This window comes from Pantherophis guttatus, chromosome 13, assembly GCF_059756535.1.
Source record: "Pantherophis guttatus breed Tessera chromosome 13, ASM5975653v1, whole genome shotgun sequence".
Taxonomy (NCBI): domain Eukaryota; kingdom Metazoa; phylum Chordata; class Lepidosauria; order Squamata; family Colubridae; genus Pantherophis; species Pantherophis guttatus.
In genome coordinates this window covers 22,780,846-22,802,858 of record NC_142075.1, presented here as the reverse complement: position 1 = coordinate 22,802,858, position 22,013 = coordinate 22,780,846, and the positions used below count along the sequence as shown (strand labels likewise).

Below are 22,013 nucleotides of genomic sequence, written 5' to 3'. Positions count from 1 at the left end.
ACCATGCAAGAATGCCGTATGTCAGGACACTCTCAATGGAGCTGCAATAGTAGGACAGAAGGAGATGCTGAGATAGATTTATCTTCCTGAGCATTCTCGGGAAGTACAGCCTCTTCTGTGCCAACCAAACTGAACTCTTCCTTTCTTCCTACTCTAAACAATCACACCAAGGGAGTCAAACAGGAAGCAAAAAACTTGCGGAAACAGCCTCCCTGCCGAAAAGGAAATAAGCTGGCACGAAGAAGTATTTGGCTGCCCTCATTTGTCATTAACACGATGGGCACCTTTCCAGAAAGGATGTGTTTCATTGCTATGAAATGATAGCCTGAGTGCGTTTATCTCAAGAAATCAACAGCATCTGACAGAGAACTGTACTAAAGTTAGTCCTTGACTTAACGACTGCAATGGAGCCCAAAACCTCTGTTGCTAAGTGAGGCAGCTGCTCAGTGAATTTTGCCCCATTTTACGACCTTCCTTGTGAATCACTGTAGCTGTTCACTCAGTCACACGGCTGTTAAGCAAATCTGGATTCCCTTATTGATTTTACTCATCAGGTCGCAAAAGGGGATCACGTGAACCCCAGAACGCTGCGACTGTCATAAATGTGAATCAGCCCCCTGAATTTTGATCACGTGACCCTGGGGATGCTGCAACAGTCTCTGTGGGTGCCCACACAGAGAAGGAGGGCCTTCTCTGTGGGGGCACCCACTATCTGGGACGAGCTCCCCCCAGAGATACAGAGGATCCCGGATCTGCGCACTTTCCGCCATGCTCTTAAGACTCTCCTATTCCAGCAAGGCGGCCTGGCCTAATTTTCTCCCCCGTTTTAAAATTCTTTTAAATCGAAATTTTAATCTGTTTTAAATTATTGGGATTTTTAATTGTCTCGGGCTAAATTATTTAATCTGGTTTTAATTATGTTTTTTAACTTTTGTATCTATGTATTTTATTTTGTGCCTGTTCACTGCCCTGAGTCCTTCGGGAGTAGGGCGGTATATAAATCTAATAAAACAAACAAACAAATAAAACAAACGGTCATAAGTGTGAAAAAGGGTCCCAAATCGCTTTTTTCAATGCTGTTGTAACTTCAAACAGTCACTAAATGGATTGTGGTATGTTGAGGACTTACCTGTATAGGGTCACCCTATTTAAATCAAGGCAACTGGACTAATATTTGTTGAAACTGAGAGGTTTTGTTCCTTATCCAAGTACTGTAACTTCTCCAATCAAAATGAAAATTTGGGTAGGCGGAGAGTAGCTGTCTATGTAGCAAGAGTTGGTTCTTTCCAAGGACTTCCTCCGTCCGCCTGCCCAGATTTTATTTTTGACTGAAGAAGTTACTGGAATGAGTTAATGAAACCTCTCAGTTTTAATAAAATGTAGTCCAGTTGTCATGATTTAACCTTTTAAGATACTTTCGGCCTGGACGATTGAATCTTCATTTATCCCAAAGGTGTTTTTTTCCAAGAGGCATCTGGACTTTCTGGTTTTTCTTTGACGTTTCGCTTCTCATCCAAGAAGCTTCTTCAGCTCTAAAGAAGCTTCTTGGATGAGAAGCGAAACGTCTTCAATGAAAACCAGGAAGTCCAGATGCCTCTTAGGAGGGGAAAAAAAAGCACCTTTGGGACAACCATGGTCTGGATGACTGAGAATTGAAAACCTCTGATATTGCATTAATATTGCACTATACAGTACAATTCAATATAGAGCCTTGGTAGTACAGTGGTCTAAGGCACCCTGTTATTAAGCTGGTTATTAAGACCAGATGCCTGCAATTACTGCAGGTTCGAATCTCGCCAAGGCTCAAGGTTGACTCAGCCTTCCATCCTTTCTAAGGTAGGTAAATTGAGGGCCCAGATTGTGGGGGCAATAAGCTGACTTTGTATAAATATACAAAAGGATGAAGGCTATTGCTTAACGCACTGTAAGCCGCCCTGAGTCTCCGGAGAAGGGCAGCATATAAATCAAATTAAATATATATATATATATAGGTACTGCTCTGGGATAGAAGCTGTTTTTCAGTCTATTTGTCCTTGTTTTTATTGTCCGGTACCGTCTGCCAGATGGTAACAGTTCAAAAAAAGAGTGCCCAGGATGAGATGGATCTTTAAAAATGTTTTGAACTTTGACTTCCTGTATTACTGGAGAATAATTAAAGGCTGAGGGTTGCTTTTTGAGATTCTGTTCGTAATTTGTTGTTTTTGTTTTCTGTGGATTTGCTGCTGCCAATCTTGGCACTCCACAAACCATCAGGAAATTTTCTTCTTCTTGGTATATAATGCCATTTAGCTGCCTCAGTTTCTCTTCTGATGAACAGCAGGAGGGGAAATGAGGAGAGCCCAGTTAGCAAATCACTTTCCTTGGAAAGGCTGGTACATTTCGGAAAATATATTGCTTTTCTCTTTCTCCAAGCAAAACCAGAATATTGAAATTAAGCTATTGATTTTTTCAGCCTAGCTTGGGCACATGGAATAGGCCTTGCTAATTGGGGCATGATGAAGTTTTCACAACTTAAGCTGTGAAAACCTGATCATGACCCAATTAGCAAAGTCTAACTGGAGTTAATTGACTCATTAGTTATTTGGGCAATGTGTAATGAATGGCAATGAAAGTTGCCAAAATAGTTTTTGAACGCATAGCAAGAATCAATAAACACACATACACGTGCATACATTGGAGTTGTTACTTTTTTTCCCCAAAGATAAAGAAAACATGAAAGGAATATTTAAATAAGCACCATTTTCTTATTGCCTTAGTCCATGTCCAGCAAGGGAGGGAGGTAATTATGATTCTGATTCTTTATGCAAGGAAGAATAAAAGGCTGGCAATTAAAAACTTCTGAAAAATATCTTAATTGATACTACCTTATACAGGTAGTTCTCGACTTACCACCACAACTGAGCCCAGAATCTCTGTTGTTAAGTGAGACATTTGTTAAGTGAGTTTTACGATCTTTCTTGCCATAGTTGTTAAGTGAATCACTGGAGTTGTTAAATTAGTAACACAGTTGTTAAGTGGATCTGGCAATGGTCCTAAGTATGAAACAGTTAGTTGCCAGGTGCCTGAATTTTGATCCCATGATCATGGGGATGCTGGAAAGGTCGTAACTGTGAAAAACGGTCATAAGTCCCTTTTTTCAGTGCCATTGTAACTTCGAAAGGTCACTAAATGAACTGTTGTAAATTGAGGATTTGTCAATTAATCCCATTTGTACCCAAAAGTTGATAATTCTAGAACTTCTAGGACTAAAGGAAGACAGTCCTTCCAATTTTGCGGCCTCATTTGTAGAACTGAAGCACAAAATGTTATTTGCAGCTATTTGCTCAGGGGGGGAAAAACACCTTGTGTGTGTGTTTGTGTATGTTTGTGTGGGTACCTCTTTCTCACCCTTTCCTTAATACCTCACCGACTGGAGAGAGCCACACAAACCGTCCCACTTGCAACGGGGACAGAGGATGCAATACATTCCAGTAGTAGTTGGCAAGAGTTTATTTTTTGGTTGTCAGTAGCAACTGATATTTGCAGATGTAAGTGAAAGGCATTTTTCTTCCGGGGAGTTTAAGAGAAAGGAAGGAGATTGAAAAAGAAAGGGGGGGGGGAAAGCTTTTTTTAAAAAATTTACTCAACCCCAAAAGCATTCTTCTCAAAATAAAATTCAGTTGGCATTTCTGTTTAAAAAAAAACAGAAAAAAAAAGCTTCACATTCATACAGCTGCATTAGCTTTGTTTGTACTATTAACAAGGAGAGAGCGCGCGAGAGAGAGAGGTAGGTAGGTAGATAGATAAAGATAGACATAGACAGACAGAGATAGGGATAAATCGATGACTGATTGATTGTTTGATTGATATAGACATAGACAGACAGACATAGGGATAGATCAATGATTGACTGATTGTGATAGGTAGATGATAGATGATAGATAAGATAGATAGATAGATAGATAGATAGATAGATAGAGAGAGAGAGAGAGAGAGAGAGAGAGAGAGAGATTTATTTATTGGTTCGATTTATATGCCGCCCTTCTCCGGAGATTCAGGGCGGCTTACAATGCTTTTTAAGCAATAGCCTTCATACTTTTATATACCTGCTTAGTAGGGCTTTCCCCCCCCCCCCAAAGCGGTGTTCTTTTTTATACAAAGTCATCTTATTGCCCCCACAAACCGGGTCCTCATTTTACCTACCTCGAAAGGATGGAAGGCTGAGTCAACCTTGAGCCTGGTGAGATTTGAACTTGCAGTAATTGCAGGCAGCTGGTGCTACTTAACAGCACTTTAGTCTGCTGCGCCACCAAGGCTGATTCCAAAGCAGCATCCCTAGAACTAAAAGGAAGGTACCATTTTTGGCAACCCAGGGCATCTTCAGTATCAAAACACTGGCAGTGTCTCCAGATGGTACATTCCAGATGCGTGGGAACTGATTTTCAAGACTCCCAGCCAGCATCTGAATTTGGGCAATCGAGTGTAAGAACTGCATTTCTTCATCCCTCCTTTTAGTATTTCAACAGAACTACCACCCATCGGTATGGATCAGCGTTTCTTATTAACTTCAGCAACTTTTAAGGTGCATGGACTTCTGGGAGTAGAAGTCCACAGGTTTTACAGTTGCCAACGTTGAAGAGCCCTGCGACAGGCAGATACATGAATTAACTTCAGGGTTTTAGGATGTATTTTCTTGGCTGGCGATACTCAATGAACTTGCCTCAAACTTTTTTTAAAAAAAAATCCTGCTGTTATTATTTATTTAAAATCACCACAGAGGAAGTAGAAGCCTCAATAGTAAGAGGGTGATTGCGGTAATAGCAATGCCCACTTTGTGCAGAAATGTTTTCCCCGCCAAGGAAGACTCGACCTTCTCCGTGTTGCAACCGTAACAATGGGACACAGTCACTTCCCAAAATGTCTTTGCATGTACAGAAATAATCTTCACAACTCTCCAAAAGCATCATAGCCTCTGAGGGGGAAGCTGTTCCCGCATCTCTGCCTGAAATTAGCCTGACATTTTTTCCTATTTTTGGTCTTGAGATCCCATTCCTTAAGGAGGTGGAAAGCTGCAGTCCCCATTTTCAAATTATTATTATTATCATTTTAAAAAGCAATATTGCATGTTAGAAAACAGTTCCCTCATCCAATTGGCATTGACTGAAATTTAACTTCAAAAGCATAAAGCTACCGCTCAAACGGAGTTAAGGCTGAAGAACTACTGCCTTGTCAGAATATACAGTATATATTTTTTTACATCACAACATCACAACAAAGAGTGCCAAAAATAATTACACAGACTTCAAAGACTGCTTCCAGGGAACGTATCCATCTATTCAGTGGAAGGAGGAGATTAGGACAGAAAGGGAACACTGAGGGTAAAAAGACTATTGTGAATGGAGAATAAGAAGATATACCAAAGTCAAAAGGTGGTTTTTAAAAATAGATGAGTACCAGGCTAAATGGATCCATCCATACTCAAAGCATTTCCACATCTCCATGCATTCCACACCTATAAAAACTGACCTAAAGATGAGACTGCTGATCCATGATGATTATCTAGGATGGACAAATTCAGAAGCAACTTTTATGTCCATAACTCTGCTAACAGCAAAAGAAACTCCTTTAAAGCACTTGAAAGTTATGTAATATTGCTGCATGGCAGGGGGTTGCAAAAACTCAACTATCACGCCGGGAAATTTCAGAATGGAACAGAAACAGAATAAGAGAGTTGGGGAGGGAGCTTGGAGGTCCAGCCCCTTGTACAAGCAGGAGACCCTCTACCATTCCAGATTAGTGGCCGTCCAGTCTCTTCTTAAAAGCCTCCAGTAATGGAGCACCCACAATTTCTGGAGGCAAGTCGTTCTACGGATTAATTGTTCTGTCAGAAAAAAAATTCTCTCCTTAGTTCTAGGTTGCTTCTGTCCTTGGTAGGTTCCCATTCATTGCTTCCTCTTCTGCTTTCACGAGCTTTGGAGAAGAGGTTGACTCCCTCTTCTTCTTCTTCAGTTTTTTCCCCGAATGCCATCACTCTGCTAAACAAATAATTCCCTCAACACTGTCAAACTAGTTACTAAGTCTGCACTACTATTAATCTTCTCATCGTTCCCACCACTCATCTCCTTCCACTTATGACTCTATGACTGTAATTTTGTTGCTTGTATCCTTACGATTTATATTGATATTGTTTCGTGATTGCTTATTTGTACCCTATGACTATCATTAAGTGTTGTACCTTATGATTCTTGATGAAGGTATCTTTTCTTTTATGTACACTGAGAGCTTATACACCAAAACAAATTCCTTGTGTGTCCAATCACACTTGGCCAATAAAGGATTCTATTCTATCCTATCCTATCCTATCCTATCCTATCCTATCCTATCCTATCCTATCCTATCCTATCCTATCCTATCCTATCCTATCCTATCCTATCCTATCCTATCCTATCCTATCCTAATATGGTGCCTGTTGTGTGTGAAGTACTAATACTTCACGTGATCTTGAAGGTTCCTTCTCCCTCCAAATGAATGCTGATCCTTTTCCTAGATCAGGTCATTTCTGGAAGTGGATACCAAGTAGAGATTTGTTATGGCCTGCATGGAAAACAAAAGACCTCTCAAATCAGCACGTTTTGCAGATCCCTGTAATCCAGCGTTTCTCGACTCCAGCGACTTTGCGTGTGGACGTGGCGGCTGGAGAATTCTGGGAGTTGAAGTCCACACCTCTTAAAGTTTCTGAGGTGGAGGAAGACTTCTATAGGTCACAGCTGTCTATGTGACTGGCTCTTTGGAATCCTGGCCAGAGATTTGTCTTAAATAACCAAACAAAACTTTTTTTTTCTTTTTTTAAAAAAGTTTTTGGTAATAAGGATCGAAGTGGAACCTTCTAGGTACAAGAAATGGGCCCCATGAATTGTTCTTCTGTATATAAATAAAATGGCTCATATATTAGGAATGGTTGATCAGATAAAATCTCAGCGCAGCTGGATGTAATCCATCCATCCATCCACCATATCTATCTATCTATCTATCTATCTATCTATCTATCTATCTATCTATCTATCTATCTATCTATCTATCTACCTCTATCTATCTATCTATCTATCTATCTATCTATCTATCTATCTATCTATTCTCTCTCTTGTCCTTTCCATCTCTTTATCTATCTATCTCCCCCATCCCTATCTATCTATCTATCTATCTATCTATCTGCCTGCCTGCCTGCCTGCCTACCCTCTCTCTCCCTTTCCATCTTTTTATCTATCTCTCTTGCCCATCCCTACCTATCTATCATCTCTCCATCTCTCTCTCTCTCTTTCTCTCTCTCTCTCTCTCTCTCTCTCAACTTCTGCAATTATTAAATAGATTGCATGCTGGTTTTATCTGCATGAAGACAAAGCTCTTTGCCCACAATTACTTTTAAAAGATTTGAACAATTTTATTAAACAATGGTCAATGGTTTTTTTAATAGGAGCAAACGTCTCACGTTCAATAGATACCTGCTACTCATACCGTATAAGCATAGTTACTGTGAAGTAACCTCATTTGATGTAGTTGGATTTTCGGCTTTATCCTTAATCAATATAACTTTATTGTTTTGAATGATACTTTGTAGTATATAATCTCAATAGAACACGAATTGTTACTTGTAACTCATTCTATCCTTACTATGATAGACTAAATACGGTTGACAAAAAAATCCTTTTAAAATATTTATTACAAGTAATAAAACACAGTTTGAATGCTCTGAAGCACACAACGCGAACAAGGAAAAGCCTAGGGATCAGCAAACTAACACATGCAACAGGTGAATAGCACATGCCCTGATTTCATAGCTACCTGTCTCAAAATAACTGCAAATTATGCACCTTTTTAAAGACTCCCAGCTGATTCGTCATAAAATAAACCCCCAAAACGTTTGTTAATTTCTCAGATCCTGACAAGTTTGGGAAATTGGAAATGTATCATTTTGCTATTATGATCCAACAGAATATCCTTCTGCACAACCTCTACCCATACATATGTATGTATGTATGTATGTATGTCTGTATGTCTGTCTTTGCTTATTCGGGTTTTCTCCTGCGTCCAATTTTACGCGGGAGAAAACTCGAATAACCAAAGACATACATACAAACACCCGCGAAAACCTCAGAAAATATATATATATATATATATATATATATATATATATATATATATATATATGTATGTATGTATATGTATGTATATGTATATATATAATGAAGACTCAACCATCCAGGCCCAAAGTATCTAAAAAGGTGAAATCATGGCAACTCGTAAACTTTGATCCATTTAAAGGTTAAAAATTCAATCTTTTAAAACCCCTATCCTCCTTTCTTCCACTAATGGGTCAAAAACGACTAGGCTCCTAAAAACGTATATAACATCTTGGCAAATTTTCAAGCTTTGAAGACCAAGTCTCTTGCTTAATTAGAAAAGTTTTTATCCTCGTCCTCCCCCAAATTCATAAGCCAAGCTTTAGCCTCAAAAAGCCGCAATTAAAATAATTTCTCGGAGGTTAAATCTTTTCCATGCACCTAGAAAAAAGATTAACACGAAAACCTTTAAGGTCTCGACAGACAAACCCCACCAATCGTTTGATAGGAGCAGAGCTCAATTTCTAATTCAGAGTGTAAAGAATGCATAGAGGAGAACTGTTAACGTTTCAACACGCACAGAGGGCAGTTCCTCCTCATCTTTTCGGTCGAGGGTACCTCATCTTCTCTTTGAGGTGTACTAACTCTATAACCAGAATATCTGGTCAGGAAAACAAATTGAGGACAGCCGGTTCCCTCTTGGGAAAAAGCTCTTTTCCTCTTGCAAAAAAATAAATAAATAAAAACAAATGCACGTTTGTAAACATTTGGAACTCAACACGGGAGCAAAGGAGTATAATAATCGGCGCTTTTTCCTAGGCTCCCCTAGGAATCCGCGGCTTTAAAATAAAAAAATTTCAGAGATTCACTGCCCTCATCTTCACCTCTGCACCGGGTTTTCATGGGTGGGAGAAGATGTTTACCTGCACATGGGAAGAGCATGGATGAGAAAGGGCAGGAGATGGGAGGGAAAATCCATGCCCCCCCCTCACTCGGCTGCAGGGGAGGTCTTCCTATATGAGAGAAAAGCCTGGTTGGAGGAAAAGTCGGGAGCCCCCGTGGGTGACTTTATCCATGGAGAACCGGCTCCTTCCTCTTCCTCCTCTCCAAGCGTGGAAGACGCCACTGCTCTTACTCAGCTTTTTACAGGAGGGATGCCCCGCTCTTCAGCGCAAGAGGTCTTCCCCCCCCCACTTCCCCTTCCTGAGCCCCCTCCCCTTGAATTAGGAAATGCCTGGCCTCCCCCACTCCCATGGCCCAACCTTGAGACTGGCAGGACCTCCCTTGCCCAAGCCCACAGGCTCTCGTGCCTGGCAGGGACACTGGGGTGGGCGATAGGGAGGGAAGGAGGGCGGGTGGGATGCTTTGCTGGGGCTGAAAGGACCCCCTTTGCTCCTCTTTCTCCTTCTTTGCTTCCTTCTACTCTTCTATTCCTTCCTTCCTTTCTCTCTCCTATTCCTTTCTTTCTTTCCTTCCTTTCTCCTATTCCTTCCTTCCTCTATATTCCTTCCTTCTTTCCATTCCTTCTTTCCTCCCTCTCCTATTCCTTCCTTCTTTCCTTCCTCTCCTATTCCTTCCTTCCTTCCTTCCTTCCTTTCTCCTATTCCTTCCCCCCTCTCTTCTATTCCTTCCTTCCTCCCTTCCTTTCTCCTATTCCTCCCTTCCTCTCTATTACTTCCTTCTTTCCATTACTTCTTTCCTCCCTCTCCTATTCCTTCCTTCCTCCTATTCCTTCCTCCCTCTCTCCTATTCCTTCCTTCCATTCCTTCTTTCCTTCCTCTCCTATTCCTTCCTTCTTTCCTTCCTTCCTTTCTCCTATTCCTTCCCCCCTCTCTTCTATTCCTTCCTTCCTCCCTTCCTTTCTCCTATTCCTCCCTTCCTCTCTATTCCTTCCTTCTTTCCATTCCTTCTTTCCTCCCTCTCCTATTCCTTCCTTCTTTCCTTCCTTCCTCCTATTCCTTCCTTCCTTCCATTCCTTTTCTTCCTCTCCTCTTCCTTCCTTCCTTCCTCTCCTCTTCCTTCCTTCTCTCCCCCTCCTCCTTCACCTTCCTATTCCCTTTCCTTTCTCCCTCCCTCCCTCCCTGTCTCTCATTCCCATTTCCTTCCTTCCTTCTTTCCTTTCCCCTCCCTCCCTCCCTCCCTCCTTCTCCCCTCCCCCTAATATCCCTTGCAGGGTTCCTGGCGGGTGCCCTCGGGTTCGGGGACCCCAGCGCCTCCCATTGCAGCAGGTGAGCACGTGCCCCTTTGCGGAGGCCGGGCTGGGGGGGAAGCAAGCACGAGCCAGGGACACCCCCCCCTCCACCCCCACCCCCACCCCCGGCCCGGGGACTCGGAGGCCGATGGAGAGGTACCTGCTGCTGCTGCTGCAACCGAGGTTCCTCCTCCTCCTCCTCCTCCTCCTCCTCGCCGGGCTCCGCTCTGCTGCAAGAGGCAAGCGGGCAGGCGAGGGAAGCGAGCGGGCGCGCGCATGCGCGTTCTCTCTCTCTCTCTCTCTCTCCCCCCTGAGCCTCCTCCGAGGGCGCGCGCCCGGGCCCCCTCCCCTCCGGGGGCGGGGCCGCTCCCTCCCTCCTTCCGCCTCCTGCTCTTCCCCGTCATGAGCCTCGCTCTCCTTCCCCCTCCTCCTTCCTCTTCCTCCTCCGGTCGCCTTGGAAACCGACCCGGCGGAGGAGGGTGCGCGCGCGCGCGGCCGAGCGAGATCGCCGGCCCCCCCTCTCTCTTTCGTCACGTGACGCGCTCGCGCTCGAGCGCCGGCCAATCGAGGCGGACGGATGAGTACGCCGGGGAGGGAGTTTGTAGTAATAGTACGGGAGGGGAGGAGGGAAAAAAGGGGTGGAGTCCGGAAAAAGGGGAGGGCGGTTGCTGAGGGGAGGGGCTTCCTGAGTGTGTGGGGGGGGGGAGGGGAGAAAGGAGTGAGGCGGGGAGGTTGTGAGGGAAGGGATATATATATAAATATAAATATATATAAATATAAATATATATATATATAAAACTTACATATATATATATATATATATATATATATTAGGATTCTATATGATTGTAATCCTGTCATTAATATGTGTTAATAAAATATTTATTAAAATTATTTGTATTTAATGTTAATATTTATCAATATTAATTATTGATATATTATCAATGTTAGCTATATTAATAAAAGTCCCACGTTCTTTTACTCTGTAATATAAAACGGAGAAAACATTTTATACACAATATATAAAATACATTGATATCTCTAATCTTGCAGGTGTGACACCAATATTAACAATACATAAAACACCTATACTATCTAACCTCTCTATAAAATGTGTAACATTAAGTAGTGTTATCTAATGTTATTATGTGGCCTAGATAATGTAAATGATCTATAAAATATAGGCGGAATTTTGTATATTACATATTTTATTTATATCAAATTTATAAAACCGCCCATGTCCCTTTGAGACGGAATCCTCTGCACAGAAACCAATGACCCTTTTTTGGTTGACAATAAATACCATTAAAAAAAAGTAATAATAGCGGGAAGAAGGAATTCCTTCACATTCACATTAGGAGGGAGGAATATTAGGTTTGCAACCTTGAGTTATTTATAAAAATAAAAAAGGCACAAGATATAAATAGAAGAAAAGAAGGGAGGAAGGAAGGAAGAAAAAGAAAGAAAAAGAAAGAGAAAAAGAAGAAAGAAAGAGAAAAAGAAGAAAGAAAGAAAGAAAGAAAGAAAGAAAGAAAGAAAGAAAGAAAGAAAGAAAGAAAAAGGAAGGAAGGAAGGAAGGAAGGAAGGAAGGAAGGAAGGAAGGAAGGAAGGAAGGAAGGAAGGAAGGAAGGCTATCTAATAAAACCCTTGTATGGGATCCATAGAATCACCAAGAATTGGGCAAGATAGAATGGATAGCATCATTATCGTCAAGGAAACCCAGTAAAATGCAAAATAAAAGCCCCACAGAAGCCCAGCAGTCATGCTAGTCTAAACTGATACACGAATTAAATTACGATAACAATGCGATTAAAATAGGGTGACAAAAAAAAACTTGGGAAAATGAAAAAAGTAAAACAAAAACAAAAACCAGAAATAGGATTAATTGTAATCCATAGATTTCATTATTAGGACAACTATAATCGCCTCTCAAGATAAAAGGCCTAAATGGGTTCCTTCAATGGGTTGCTACTCTTCATAGCCATGACAATATTTCAGATTATATTCTGAGATAAGAGGTATAAATAGTTCTACAGTGCACCTGGTATTATGTCTAGTTTTATTACAGAATTTCAGGATGGATGGTAGCCAGGCAACAAACCTTGTTTGTTGAGGATTCAGGTCTTCTTGTTGTGAAATTTTATGTTTTCCATAAATGCAAATGCCTATCTCCAACAGTCGTTCGCCCCAATTAATTCTTTACCTGAGGCATGAAAATGAATAAAATGCTATAAAAAGAATAGCGGGTTAGTCATGTTTTAGATATGTGGATGGCGCAATGTTTAAGCAAACATGGAAAATCCTGGCTAAATACACTTTACGGTGAAAAGAACAAAGGGGTGGTGTAGTAAAAAGTGGTTTTTTTAAAAAAAGAAAAATTAATTGGAATTTGCTATGCAAACGAGAATTATTAAAATTGCTACATTCATGTCAGCATTCAGGATCTGTATGAGTATTGCAACTATAGTATCAAGTAAAACAATAGACGTGTTTGTTGTGATTTATTTTTTTTACTTTGCTACATATAGCAAAACTGATTTATTTATGAATAATGAAACTTGTATTGGAATATTAGAAACAATGTTGAATGGTAGGCCATAAAAAGATGGCCAATGCAATATATTCTTAGCTTTTTAGAGAGGAAACTACAGACGCATGTCGCTCTGGGAAAGAATTTGTGAAATGAGAAACCACAACTGAGACTGTCATTTCTTGTGATCTGTAACAGCATCACAAGGAACTTAAATTGCAAGGCAAGTTGATGCAAAAAAGAAGTCTTTTTATACTGAGTGTAAGAATTGAGTTTATAGCCCTTGTATAATTTATAAGAATATCCCTGGGGAATCTTCTAAGCCAAGATATGCATTTATTTATGCCTTTATTAATTTCTAATACGATGCATTCATTTTGGCCAGCCTGTCATACGCAATACTCTCTTACATTCAAGTTTAAAATTTCTTTTTTTAAAAAAAAAAAACCTGAATAAAATAAGAATGGGTGAAAATGCTCTTTTGAATTTAAAGCCGGACGCTTACTTTGAAATAAACAAGATTGAAAAACTTTCAAAAGTTTATTGAGGGAGAAACAGACCTTTAACAGCATTCTCTCTTGAATGGTAATGGCTTTTCCCAAGTTTAAATGATTATGTTGGTCTGTTGTGTGGATGTTTGGGTGGTTTTGGGGTGGGGAATTGTGGTGGGTGGGAGTGTGTTTGGGGATTGTTTTGTGTGTTGGACTTGGTCTTTGGGTGTTAAGTGAATTTCGTTGTATGGCTATACTGTGTATACACGTACAATGCCAATAAAGTTATTATTATTATTTATGTTACATCTAATGACATGTATACAAACTACTCTATGCCATTAAAGGCTTCCTGGTTATTGTTCCTATGATTTCATATATCTGTGGACAGATTCAGAAATAGTGCGACAGCTGTTCTCAACTGCATTCACGCATCTTCAGTGCATCTGGTTTTCTGGAACATATTTAGTTTGTTATCTGCGCATTGACAAACTGTCCATTTGTCAGTTATAAAAGGCCACACACTGCTGGATCTGCACATATACATGTAGTCCTCAACTTACAACAGTTCGTTTAGTGACTGTTCAAACTTACATAGGCACTGAAAAAAGTGACGAAGGACCATTTTTCACACTTACGACTGTTGCGGCATCCCCATGGTGGTTTACATTGGAATGCTTGACAACTGGTTCACATTCATGACGGTCGCAGTGTCTCAGGGTCCTGTGATCCCCTTTTGTGACCTTCTGACAAGCAAAGAATAGAATAGAATAGAGTAGAGTAGAGTAGAGTAGAGTAGAATAGAATAGAATAAGGAATAGAATAGAGTAGAATAGAAAGAGTAGAGTAGAGTAGAATAGAATAAGGAATAGAGTAGAGTAGAGTAGAATAGAAAGAGTAGAGTGGAGTAGAGTAGAATAGAATAAGGAATAGAGTAGAGTAGAGTAGAGTAGAGTAGAGTAGAGTAGAGTAGAGTAGAGTAGAATAGAATAAGGAATAGAATAGAGTAGAGTAGAGTAGAATAGAAAGAGTAGAGTAGAGTAGAATAGAATAAGGAATAGAGTAGAGTAGAGTAGAATAGAATAGAAAGAATAGAGTAGAGTAGAGTAGAATAGAATAAGGAATAGAGTAGAGTAGAGTAGAGTAGAGTAGAGTAGAGTAGAGTAGAATAGAATAGAATAGAATTCTTTATTGGCCAAGTGTGATTGGACACACAAGGAATTTGTCTTGGTGCATATTCTCTCAGTGTACATAAAAGAAAAGACACATTCATCAAGAATCATAAGGTACAACACTTAATGACAGTCATAGGGTACAAATCAGTGATGGGTTCCAACCGGCTTTACTACCGGTTCTCTTAGTGCGCGCGCTTCTCGCGCGATCACCAACACAAAATTTTGGGCTCAGTTGTGGTCGTAAGTCGAGGACTACCTGTATTATGCCAATACATTTATGACATCCTAGGCTCATTGGGAAGAAGTTGATGCGTATGAAGGCCAACGCCAGCTGAAGAACTGGCAGCTGCGATTTCACGTTGTGTATATTATAATAATTCTGCTCCTTGTATTACTTGTGCTATTGCTAATGCAATGAATATTTCATATCCAAAATTAGAGTTATGTTCTTTCTACTCGATATTATTTTGATTATGCTGAAGCACAACTAACTGTGCAGTTTAATGCTTCATGGCAGACAAAACTCCATCTGTATGTATTTCTGTCTCACTTAGCTTGCCAGCAGTGATCAAATCTGCATACTGAATTATGCCTTTACAGGCTTATTTGAAAATATGTCTTGCACTCCACTAGCACAGGCTGTAACAACATACTGTACTTTATGCATACTAGTTTGAAGTCAAATCCTTACCAGGTTCAGTGGAACTAAATCCTTATTCAAAAAAAGGAGACATAATTTGGAACCCAAAATACTATTCCTCAAGTCACATTCACACTTATTGAAGCTGTTTATATATATTGGCTTAAACGTTGGAAAGCAGATGAATCCCTTTTAAAATAAATAGTAAAAGTCACCCCATCTTCAAAAAAGGGACTATTTTAAGAAGCACTATTTTAAAGCAGGGATGAGTCACCTTTTTTGAAGCAAAACCTTAAAGTAGGCAGGTAAATTAGAGAAGAGAGTGACAAGAGGGATATAGTACCTTGAAATTCAGAAGAAATGTATTCCTCGTTTTCATTTGTTGGGCAACAATTAGCAGCAAAGATTTGTTGCTATGTTATTCTTGGCTGTTTCTTGACCTAGGTGCAATTTTGGTCTGCTTTTAAGTTCTGAACTATTTAACAGTGACCATTCAAGGTGAATTTTTTTTTAAAAAAAAAATGTTTAAGTACATTACAAAAAATAAATTTCTGATAGATCGCTTCTGCCCTGGACACTGAGATGTAAAATAGCAATTGAAGCACTTTGTGCCAAAATTTGCCAGAAATCTGGGTTGAATTCCAATTTATATATGGCAATGTTTTGCCTTTTTAAAGTCCTAATAAATTTCCTTCCTTCCTTTTAGGCAGGGAGATCACAGGCATCAGCTTTGCACTGAGAATAATTTCTGTCATCCCAACAAAAAGATGAATAATTGTAGGTAAGTTGTCGTCTCACATCTGCCTTCTATCTATTAAACATCTATTTGGCCCACTGTGGGCCAGTTGCTAAGCCCCAAAACCAAAAAAGACCCCAACTGCAAAATCAGTGAAGTTACCACAGACCCCAAAACTGGGATGGACAACCCAGATTCAAAATTACAACCTCTCTGCCTTGGTGGTGAAATCCAATTTTTTTTTTACTACTGGTTCTGTGGGCATGGCTTGGTGGGCGTGGTGTGGCTTGGTAGGCGTGGCAGGAGAGGGATACTGCAAAATCTCCATTCCCACCCCACTCCAGGGGAAGGATACTGCAAAATCTCCATTCCCACCCCACTCCAGGGGAAGGATACTGCAAAATCTCCATTCCCACCCCACTCTGGGGCCAGCCAGAGGTGGTATATGCCGGTTCTCCGAACTACTTAAAATTCCTGCTACCAGTTCTCCAGAACCTGTCAGAACTTGCTGGATTTCACCCCTGCTCTGCCCCCCCATTGTGTGGCCACATTTTGAATGCTCGGCCCACATTAACAGTTATTTGCAGTCCCCGCAATCCTGTGGGGGAATTCAAATTTTTTTACTACCAGTTCTGTGGATGTGGCTTGGTGGATGTGGCAGGGGAAAGATACTGCAAAATCTCCATTCCCACCCCACTCCTGGGGGAAAGATATTGCAAAATCCCCATTCCCTCCCCACTCCTGGGGGAAGGATATTGCAAAATCCCCATTCCCTCCCCACTCCTGGGGGAAGGATATTGCAAAATCTCCATTCCCTCCCCACTCCTGGGGGAAGGATATTGCAAAATCCCCATTCCCTCCCCACTCCTGGGGGAAGGATATTGCAAAAGCCCCATTCCCTCCCCACTCCTGGGGGAAGGATATTGCAAAATCTCCATTCCCACCCCACTCTGGGGCCAGCCAGAAGTGGTATTTGCCGGTTCTCTGAACTACTCAAAATTTCTGCTACCGGTTCTCCAGAACTTGTCAGAACCTGCTGAATAGTACCTCTGCCACAATCACGAGACCATGATTGACAGTGTTTTTGTCATAAACCAGCATTTATGTGTCCAATTTCCAGTAAAAACTGCCCCATAGCAAACAACAAGTTTGCTTAAGGACCGTTGCTCCCTCTTTATGAATGCTGCAAAAAAGGTCATAAAATGGCGTCTGGTCACATGGTGATGCTTTACGACTGTCCTGATTTATGGCCAAAATCGCGGGCTCCATTGTGGGTTGTACGTTGTCCTCAACTTACAACGGTTCATTTAGTGACCGTTTGAAGTTACAACGGCACTGAAAAAAGGTGACTTAGGACCATTTTTTCACACTTACGACCACTGCAGTGGTCACGGGATCAAAATTCAAAAAGAAATATCTTGTTTAAGTTTAATAAATGTACCCAACTTGTCAGCTTGGCAACCGACGTGAACTTATGAGGGTTGCAGTGTCCCAGGGCCACGAGATCCCATTTTGCGACCTTCTGACGAGCAAAGTCAACGGGGAAGCCGGATTCACTGAACCGCCGTGTCGCTAATTTAACAACAAGAAATGTCGTAAAACAAGGCAAAACTCACTGAAGAAATGTTTCACTTAGCAACATAAAATTTTGGGTTTGGTTGTGGGTCGTAAGTCAAGGACTACCTGTTCTGTGGGAATATCTTAAAGTATGGCAGTCGGTCGGTTTCCTGCTTTCGTTGCAAGCTGCACAGCTTGGAAGGGAAATTCTTGGCTTCCCACAGCCTCTCCTCCTGTTTCCAGATCATTACTATTGTGCCGAGTCAGGAATATTGCGCATTTGCTGCGCAAGCATACTTTCAGTGGCACGTTGCAGCGGGAATCACATTATTCTGTGCTCCAACAGATTACGTGCTAAAGCACCATAAAAAATAACCCCCAGCCCTCCTTTGCGATAGGAAATGGAGCTATTTGCTTTGACGCCACTTCGGCGCATAAAGAGTTCTCCAGAAATATCTTTTTTAAGTTTAATAAATGTACCCAACTTCAGGGAAATGCTGCAACTTTTTGTTCAGGCAGACTTTGTCCATTGATTCATTTAAGATCAATGTGGAATTCAGGAGCGCATAATTTGTTAAATTATTTGATCCCACCGGATAAAAAGTGTCCACGAAAGAGACCCAAAATAAGACAGATTGGCAACATCAGCAAGTATGGCGGGCCCAATTGGCCAAAGAAAGCTCAGGACTGTATGGGGTGAAAACGTGCGGAAGAAGCCTTCATCCTGCAGTGGATAGACAGAGGAGGAGGAGGAGGAGAAAAAGAAGAAAAAAAGGAGGAGGAGGAGAGGAAGGAGGAGGAGAAGAAAAGAAGAAGAGGAGGAGGAGGAGAGGGAGGAGGAGGAGAAGAAGAAGAAAAGAGGAGGAGGAGGAGGAGGAGAAGAAGAGGAAGGAGGAGGAGAAGAAGAAGTAGAAGAAGAAGAGGAGGAGGAGGAGGAAGAGGAGGAGAAAGAGGAGAAAAGAAGAAGAAGAGGAGGAGGAGGAGAGGAAGGAGGAGGAGAAGAAGAAAAGAAGAAAAAGAAGAAGAAGGAGAAGAAGAAGAAGAAGAAGAAGAAGAAGAAGAAGAAGAAGAAGAAGAAGAAGAAGGAGAAGAAGAAGAAGTAGTAGTAGTAGTAGTAGTAGTAGTAGTAATTGATTAGGGTTAGCTACCAGAGAGTGCAGCTGCTCAGTCCTTGGAGCACCCCACAAGCCATCGGTATAAAGTTCGCATCCAGTTATCCGTTATAGGATGCAAATGTGTAGACACATGATCTCATCTTTAGCTATTTCACCTTCATTTAATGGAAGCGAGCCACAGCTTCCCTTTTGTTCAAGGCCGGGCTGACTGCAGATGTGCACCTCTGTCATTTTCAGATTCTAATCCCAGAGATGCTAGAATTAAAATCCGCTATCCTTCTGTGGGATGCATATCATAAATAGAATATGGTTCATTAATTGGGAAAGTGTATCTTACTCCCTTGCTTGAAATTCAACAGTTATGCAATATCTTAAAGATGAGGGGAAAAAAATTAATATAATACGGCACAAAAGCACTAAAGAACTGCAATTCGTTTTTGATCGATCGCTTCTAGGACTTAAATAATAAGATTTAAAAGTGTTTAAAAGTTCTTTGTTGCTTTGTTCTAAATTAAATGTTTCGGGGGGCGGGGGGGAATGTTTCCAGAATGCAAACTTGGTAGTTTGAACATGCCTCGTGGGCTAATCAATCACATTTTTTTTTTGCTTGTTAACTGAAATAATTTTATTCTCTTTAGTATATTGCTTTCTCAGACACACAGAAAATTCTCCCACACAGACCATTAATTTTGGTGTTGATCTACAGCATACTTGTAAATCGATTATTGTACAACGCATTTGCATTTGCTTAGATCATCTGATTTTTCCAAACTGCATTTAGCATGTTTCAAATTATTTGCTGAGTCTCGCCCTTCCAGCGTTAAGTCTTTTAAACAGGAGTAGCAGCTCCCTTTGTAAATTAGAATTATGGTTGTGGGCAGCATCGCATTAAGTTACTATCTTCATGCCTCATACTAGAAACCAGGATTTAGTGTTTCTCAAGGTCTTTCTTTTTTCTTTTTATTTTAATATCCAGTTTTCAAGTCCATGGAAAAAAAGTGATGGGATTGATAATTTGGGGCCATCTGCAGCCGCCACAAGCCAACAGAAGGCCTTGGAGGTCACCAGCTGGGTTGTCCTCCTGCCAGCTTCTCCATCTCCTCCCTTAGGCATGATTTCAATAGTGGAAAGAGCATTTGAGATGATCCCTGTCCACAAATAAAACTCTATTTACGCTGTTATGACTGTTCAGGTAGAGTTTTGTCATTTTGTGTTATTAAAAACAACAACCCAGTTCTGTCATTAAAGGCAGGGTTTGATTCTACGCACGTTTACTTAGATCTCAGCTGCCCGTAGTTCCAGAAAACCTCAGAGTGAGTACAGTTAAGCTTATAGTAGTGGATATTACATAGACACTTCAACTTCAAGAGGCAGAAACCTAGACAGCTAGATATGAAACCATCCAGTTTCTACTTTTCTCTTGTTATCTTCAAGTTTCTTAACCATTGTCCTTTCTGCTTTGAGAAGCAATAACAATCCGTTGACAATGGATGACGTGTATTAGAAACTATCTACAAGAGGCTTCCTCGCTCTAGTAAAACCTGCCTGTAATCAGTTAATATCATCTTGCTTGAAGAGGCCTCAAGGATGAGTTTCCCCCCCCCCCCACCCCATGGTAACCAGAGTGAGCATCTCAAGAAAACAAAAACTACACCGAAAACACGAACCTGCATAAATTAAAACCTGTAATTCACAGCACTTCTAAAACCAGCCATGTTAGGCAGTGGATCCCCGATGGAAGAGGAAGCTGGATAGATTCGTACAGAAGTCCAGAAATAAGCAGGAATTAGCGAAATAAGTGCAATAGTTCTCCTATGACTGTGTTTCTCAAATTGAAGATGGATGGAAGATGGGAAGGCTTCAACTCCCAGAACTCCCCATGCTAGCTGGGGAATTCTGGGCGTTGAGGTCCACCTATCTTCGACTTGCCAAAGTAGAGACATTTTGCTCTATGACAAAGGTATCAAAGCCTCCAAATCGGCACCCCTTTCTTATCCGTGCCAGGGTTGACCAAAATATATCTACCCATATCTGACTAAAGAATAAACAATCCGGGACAACTGAAGGAAACAAGCGTCAGTCTTCAAGGAGAAATGTAGGAATGGTGTCCCTCACTCAGGTTCGGCGTTGAACTTTTTTTTTTTTTTTTTAATTTTGATTTATATGCCGCCCTTCTCCGGAGACTCAGGGCGGCTTACAATGCGCTAAGCAATAGACTTCATCCTTTTGTATATTTATACAAAGTCAGCTTATTGCCCCCACAACTGGGTCCTCAATTTACCTACCTTAGAAAGGATGGAAGGATGAGTCAACCTTGAGCCTGGCGAGATTCGAACCTGCAGTAATTGCAGGCATCTGGTCTTAATAACCAGCTTAATAACAGGGTGCTTTAGACCACTGTACTACCAAGGCTCTTATTGGGCAGGGAAGATCTGGTTGCAAATATTTCATATTTTTAATCTATTATGTTTATCAATCTCTTGAGTCAAGTCTTGGGAATTATATCTCTGTAGGCTTTTTTGTGGGCAACAGTAGGACATTGTTTTCTCTGTCTTCCAAAAAATCTATTTATTTCAATCAGAACAGAGCTTGGAGGGATCTTGTAGGACTTCCAGTGCAACCCCCTTCCTCAAGCCATGTCAGAATATCCAGTCTCTTCTTAAAAACCTCCGGTGTTGGAGCACCCAACAACTTCTGGAGGCAAACAGTTCCACAGGTTAATTGTCCTCCCTGTTAGGAAGTTTCTCCTTAATTCCAGATTGCTTCTCTCCTTGATTAGTTTCCATCCATCGTTTTTCCATTTTTTTTCAAGTTTAGGCCCCAGCAAATTCAGGGGGAAAAAACAACCACTGGTACCAAATATTCTTCATGAGTTTTTTGTCCCCTCTCCGTGGCATTCGTTTTCACAACTGGTTTGAAAAGCCTTACCTTTGGTCTTCCTCCCCTCCACATCCAAAAAGTTGGAAATGCTTCCATTAACGCTGGGATACCAGTCAGGATTCATTCGTGGTGCCCAAGAAAAAGCCTTCGTCATCCCTCGCCTGGCCCAGAGCTCTGCCTTGAGCCTTTTTGTCCATGCTGTGTCCATTAATCAGCTGGACTGAACTCTCAACGCCTTAAAGGTGAGGATTCTTTCAAGGTTGAAGCCCACAAAAACAAAGAAGAACTTTGTAAGACGAGAACTCCTCCTGAGGCAAAAAAACGGTGTTTACCTCTCTTAGCCTCCTCCCAGCCACTCAATAGCACCCATACACGCACCTCAATTCTTGCATTGTTGGGTCTCCGTCGTTTTAACCCCAAATGGGGAAATTAGGACAATACATTGTAATTACGGATCTAGTATTTGCTTGGCCAGGGCCACCGAGCAATCCGCTACGAAACAATGTCCCCCCCACCCCCAAAGAAGCAGAGACCAAATATGTTGTGGTCCGCCAGCAGCCTGCGGAGCTGGCAGCGGAGTCGGACAGCGATGAGGCTGAGGA

At 41.2% G+C, this 22,013-nt stretch overlaps 2 protein-coding genes across 9 annotated transcripts in view; one reads left to right on the top strand and one right to left on the bottom strand.

The window, feature by feature from the left end:
- TMEM266 (transmembrane protein 266) overlaps nt 1-10,780 on the bottom strand; it is a 58,203-nt gene extending 47,423 nt beyond the window's left edge. Inside the window, exon 1 of one of the 2 annotated variants that reach the window (XM_087878122.1) lies at nt 10,448-10,780. The gene's annotated coding sequence lies outside the window, so the exon portion shown is untranslated. The remainder of the gene's footprint in view (nt 1-10,447) is intronic. The other variant, XM_060689484.2, reaches the window with a different exon arrangement.
- The window catches only part of NRG4 (neuregulin 4), a 47,341-nt gene that overhangs the window by 5,789 nt on the left and 19,539 nt on the right, over nt 1-22,013 (top strand). For 2 of the 7 annotated variants that reach the window (XM_087878124.1, XM_034409497.3), the window contains exons 1-2: nt 10,741-10,868; nt 15,830-15,904. The gene's annotated coding sequence lies outside the window, so the exon portion shown is untranslated. Of the gene's footprint in view, nt 1-9,410; nt 10,325-10,740; nt 10,869-15,829; nt 15,905-22,013 lie in introns of those variants that run through there. The other 5 variants (XM_034409496.3, XM_034409500.3, XM_087878125.1 and 2 more) reach the window with 4 other exon arrangements.